Source organism: Manacus vitellinus, unplaced genomic scaffold (assembly GCF_001715985.3).
Source record: "Manacus vitellinus isolate BGI_N305 unplaced genomic scaffold, ASM171598v3 scaffold_7_pilon, whole genome shotgun sequence".
Lineage (NCBI taxonomy): Eukaryota > Metazoa > Chordata > Aves > Passeriformes > Pipridae > Manacus > Manacus vitellinus.
This window is the reverse complement of record NW_021940813.1, coordinates 17,883,569-17,889,740: the sequence shown is the minus strand read 5'-3', so window position 1 is coordinate 17,889,740 and position 6,172 is coordinate 17,883,569.

The window sequence follows — 6,172 nt, the reverse complement described above, 5'->3', positions numbered from 1 at the left end:
TGGAATGTTTTTTGTTCATGTATTTTTTCAAGTTAAAGAAGTTTTCACTCCACGCAGCTACAACTGAAATAGTCTTTAGTGTATGTAACTATCATCAAAATACTGAAAATGCTAAAGGTATTCAAACCTCTTGTCAATACCAACATATCTGACCTTATACATTGGGGTTTTTTCTATTTCAAACACAAGAACACAGTCACAATTTTATTTTTACCCAGGTTAAGGCAGCTTCTTTGATTTAAAAATGCAGTTCCGTAACACAGTATCTGCCCACTGTAATGACAGATTGACAGAGAGGAATTCCTCACATGCTCCCAGTGCACTGTCTGGTTTATTTCTAACTCCTTTCATATCCCCCACATTTACAAACCCCTACAACTCCTTCTACTCTTAGCTATTTAGCCAGCTATGCCACCTTGTAATGCATGTTCCAACAGAATGAAAATACCTAATGTGGTTTTAAAAGTCGTAACTTACATGTTTTTAAAGAAATATTAATTACCAAAATAATCTTGACAGGTAGATAGGCTACATAGTTTACTGCTATAGGGTTTAAGTTTATTGCTTATGTGCCATATCTAAGACTGTAATAGAAATTACTTGGATCCAAAATGTGTCTTCTAAACTTGACTTACAGTGCTTAGAATAGTTGTGGAATCTAAGTAAATAACAACAATACAACTAAATTGCATAGAAGGAGATTACCATAATTTGCATAGTAATTAAGTACTACTTGAGGAGATGCAACCTTGGTATAGTTATGTATGTGTGACTTGAAGGAAATGAATACTTTGACAAAATATTTAAATTACTGCATTTTTTCCCCAGTCAAATATTTCAAGCTGAATACTGTGTTTCAAATTTGCTTATCACTGTAATTATATTTTGTGAACGGAAACAGTTCATAGAATAAAATTACAAAAGTTACAGCCTTATACATTAATTGTGTAGTATGAACTGGGTACACACTGCTCACTGGATTCAACTTCATCAGTAGCCATTTTTGTTAAATATTTCCTTTCCCCATCAGTAAAGATGCCAACTAATTACAATAAATTGATCTGACCATTTGATTGCTTTCGGTGAAAATGCTGGCTACTATGCTTAGAGTGAAATATGACTTTCAAAGGGACAGATAGGCTGTGTTTGAACATCTGGATAGAGGGAAAGTTATGAAGATTTTTTTTTTAATTATTATTATTATTTTTATTATTATTTGGACATTGAGACCTAAACAATGGTCTTCCCTCCTCCTCTACCTAAACTGGGAACTAACTCCATCTGCAGTCATACATATTTAGGTTTCCAGAGTGAGTAAATCAAACTTTAATTGTGGGTGTAAATACATAGTTCATTTCTTTTCCAGCAAAAAGAAGCACTTGAAATTTCCTCCTTTGAAACTCTTTTAAAAATAAAATCCTTACTGCATCCATACATGTCTCTTAATTTTAAAGGTAGAAGTATAAATTGGGTTAAATATTAAGGGGTTAAATACAGGGAATGTTTATATATTTAACATAGAGTTTTAGAGGGCAAAGATACAGACATTCCATCCTTTTAAATGTGAGGTGTGAACTCCATCTGAGCCACAGATGCAGTTCTGTGAAGAACTAAAGGCAACAGTCACTGAACCAAAGTCACCTCCAAGTACATGAAGCACAAAGAGGTCAATGTATTCAGTAAAACCCTTCAGCTCTGACCTTTTGTCAAAAAAACAAGAAGAATTCACACCTAATCTAGCAGGTACAGCTAGAAGGTGCATTTAAAAACCATCTAAATTCAGATAACATATATACTTAGATTTAGTTCTTTTCTTTCCACTTTATAACACTGCCTCCACTTCAGATCAATGGTCCTTCAAATGAAGGTCAATGGGATTTCTGCAGTTTTTCACACACTTCTCAGAAGCAGCTGAAAGCTGCTTCCAAAGAAATTGGACATAAACTTCTACTCCGAAAGGTTAAAGATTCAGACAGTTCGGGGGAACTGAAAAGACATATTATGTAATATGTTCTACCACCTAACACCAACAGCATGAAGACATTATTTGTCATGTTCCAGTCAGCAATGCTATGGATTTTTATGGAAGCCTAGCACAGAATGAAACAATAGGACCAAATTCAGAATGAGTTTAGAACACAAAAATTCTTAATATTAGATGTGTGAAATATCCTTTTTTTTTTTATTTACACTTTAAGTGCACATTGTAGTGTTAAGAAAACTAATATTTATATGAAATGTGGATCCTGCAGTAAGTCAAAAATCACAGAACTACTGGTTATAGGGGACCTATGCAGATCATGTATTCCAACACCCCTACTGAAGATAGAGTAGGTTGTCCAAGACCTTGCTCAGGTTTTTGAATATCTACAAGGAAGGAGATTCCACAGCCTTTGTGGGCAACCTACCCAGTTACTCTCACACTAAAGTGTTTCCTGATGTTTTGACGGACTCTCTCTTGCGTTCCATGTTGTGCCCACTGCCTCTGATCCTGTCCCTGAGCACCACTGAAAAGAACCTGGCTCCATCTTCTTCAGGTATTTATACAAATTGGTAAGATCCTCTTGATCCTTCTCTTCTCCAGGACACACAATCACAGCTCTCCCAGCCTCTCACATATCAGACGCTCCAGCCCTTAATCATCTTCATGGGCCTGCAGTGGACTCACTCCAGAAACTCCATAACATTCTTGTACTGGGGAACGCAGGACGGGACAAAGCACTCCAGATGTGGTTTAGCCTCTTCCGTGTAGAGAGGAAGGATCACCACCTTTGAACTGCTGGCAACACTCTGCCCAAGGCAGGGCAGATACTGTTGGAGATGATAATCTTAGTAGGACTCAAGTTTACCTTCAAATCTCTTAAATATATACTCTGATAGGAAACATGTAGAAAAGCTAAAGGAAAATAGTAATTGAAGCAGTCACTTCCAATTACTTCATCTGATATTAAGGATTATTTAATACATCCTGAGCTAGGAGTTTAACCGTAATTACAGATTTCAGGATGCATTGTGTACAAATTACATTAGAGTGTGGAAAACTGGACAGAAAACACTTCACAGACTTATTGGACCTCAGAAAAATATATATGATAATAGCATGCATGCCATAAAGTTTCCCTAGAGAAATGAAAGAAGGTGGGAAAAAGGACTGAAATTCATCTTCATATGAAGAGGGAGGTAGGAGAAAGGATGAGTATTGAAGTTCATATGAAGAACTGCTCTTGAAATAAAGTACTTGTCTAGGTATCAGATATTTCTAGAAGTACCTACATCTGGATGATGAGCATCATTGTTTAGCCCAGTACTCACAGCCAATTGCCATTTGTATTAGCTAACAAAACAACTGTTGCATATTTACAGTGATCTTCATTTCCAATCTCTACACACAAAGGTGACCAAATTTTTCAAGGTCAGAGCACAGTTCAGAGTTGAGTCTTTTTAGGAAAACAGACTACTCCTGAATATCCTATACAGAGCACTGATATGTTCACATAAAAATTCATGGCATTTCTGAAACATGAAAATTATGAAATCCAAGAATACAAGCATTAATTGAATGCTACATCCCAACCACTATCCAATTTTCACACAGGAGTGAGTTTCTTTCATTTCAAGGACTGAAGTGATCTTCCTCAATAGCTCTAAAAAGAGGTGAAGCTGTTCTGTTTGCCTCAGCATGCAGAGAGTGAAGTTTTAACTGAAGACTTGGGCTTAGTACACCTGGGCATGCCTTCTTTACCTTGTGTCATGAAAAAGAGCCTAAATTAACTTCATCAGTTATGGACAACACTAATGGCTAAAGACAGACTTACATGGTCTTTAGATTACTTCTATGTTTTTTTCCTTTCATAGTAAGTTTTTCTAGAATTTACTTGCAGCTTCATGAGGAGAGATGGAAAACTATTGTATTTTTCTATTCTCACATTGAAATGCCAATTTTCTAGTCTCAGAAGGTGTCATGCTGTCTATCCTTATCAAAATTATAATTAAAATGTAAGGCACCAAGTCCTACACAGCTGTCCAGTTCATAAATCTGGAAAACCATTTTCTTAATGCTTCTCCATCTTTCCCTAGTACAATTATAATTGCACAAGTTCTCTCCTTTGTCAGTATACAAAAAATCTTTTTCAAATTTGCTGTTCCTTCATTGCCTATGAAAAAAAAATGGTGGTAACTGATCTGTCTAGAGGAGAAACAGGGTTGCCATATAGCTTGCATTCTTGAACACAAGTCTTTCTTTAAGAAGGTAAGAAATTCTCTAAGAAAAAAAATTACTCCCTGACCAAATAATACCTAAATCATGTGAGACACATCTCTGGAGTATAACAGGATTTCAGACTAGCTTCCTAAAATCAATAAATGTATTTCAGCATAGAAGGATCTTTGCTGCCTAAAACAATCTTTATAGATCAAGAGAGAAATATACAGATGCAGCACAGAAATTATATATTCTTAATAGTCTCTTAGGATTTGTACATCTTACCTAAGCATACTTCAGCACAGAATAATTAAACAAGAAAAAGTGTCTTAGCATGTCCTTAGCATTATCTGAAGTAATATCAGAACAGATATTAACATCATGCTTTGTCATTAAAAATACATTCATTCTCATGATAAAATATTACCTTAGCCCATCTCATTTTCTAGATTTGACTATTTGTACTAATGATTTTCAAAAGTATTCATAAAATCTGAATCAAAACCCCAAATAAACCAAAGCAATGGTTTCCCAGACAACATAGCTAGAAGAGCTAGTAATGTTTCAGCAGAAACAGAACCTTCTGTTCAAATTATAAGTATTGTTTGCAACACTTATGAATGAATTTTTGCAAATTTCATTTCCCTCAATCTTCTAAGATATTAGTAACATATTTTTGAAAAATAGTTATGCAGCCTATTTGTGTAGCAAGTCCACCAGAAAATTCTGATGAGTGCAGGTTCTGCTTTCAGCCACACAAGGACCACACCTAAAATGAATCTAAAAGAAGCAACAGAATCTATTTAAGAAGTATTCTTGAAATTAAAAATTCATTTATTTCATTGGGGTATATTTTGACAAAAGAGATCACTAACTGATTTTCAACTCCACTTATTTAGGACTTGTTAAAAAGGACTTCCTAATACCTTAGGCTTTTGTGAGAAACATAAGGTAGCATGGATTCTTTTTCAGCGCAACTGATTTATGATGTTCTAACAGAAAATTCTAGTTACTAGTCAGCATAACTAGCTAGAAAAGAGCCATAGCAACTGAAGGACTTGCAAAGTTGTAAAAACCCCCAGAACTTTGTCCATTCAAAAAGGCTAATATTCACTCCCTGAAGAATATAACTACTGTTGAAACAAAGCCTAAGAAACTTTAATCTTGTTGGATTTCTCACTGTTTCCCTCAGTGAAAAAGAGTTGTTTAAAGATTCCACCAGAATTCCAAAACAGTCTGATTCCATTGAATCAGACTTCAACCATAGCAGAGCAACACGAAATAAGAGAAATTTTTAGTAGTGTTATCTACGATTGCTATTCATGCTGAAAGTTATCCTCTATAAATGAGAATGCAAGTGAGTGAGGCACAGGTGCCTTGGTAGACTGAAGGTAACTTATTGCAGCTTTACATGCAAAAATGCTGTCCTACAGATCTGAAAATCCCACAAGCTATCCTGTGTTCACTGTATACAGAATCTCACGCATCCAGAAAGAGTTGCTGTTCTAAAATGAAAGTAAGGGGCCTTACATCAGCCTTTTCCTTTTTTTAATTTCTTTCATTATCAAAAACAGTAATAAAATAATTCAATCCCTGCTCATGAATCCTAATTTGATGCAATCTACATATGAATATAAATCTGGTGGTTGCATGCTGAAGAGGCTTTCAAACAGCTATAGAAGGTTTTTTTTTTTCCTTAGCCACAGGTTTTTCAGTTGTTCTTAGGAATTCTAAAATTTCATACATGCTTAATTCAACCTTCATTTTTTTTAAATTTTTTACATATTACTAAACCAACTTAAAATCCATACTTATAAACCAAACACTCTTTGTTTTTAAATAAATAGTTGTGAATTTTAGCATTTAGACATTAAGACTGAAAATCCTGAACTTAAGGTATAGCATTCCAAGAAACTTATAAATGAACTCTTGACAAAAGATTCAAGAAAATATATTTATTCAATTTTGGCA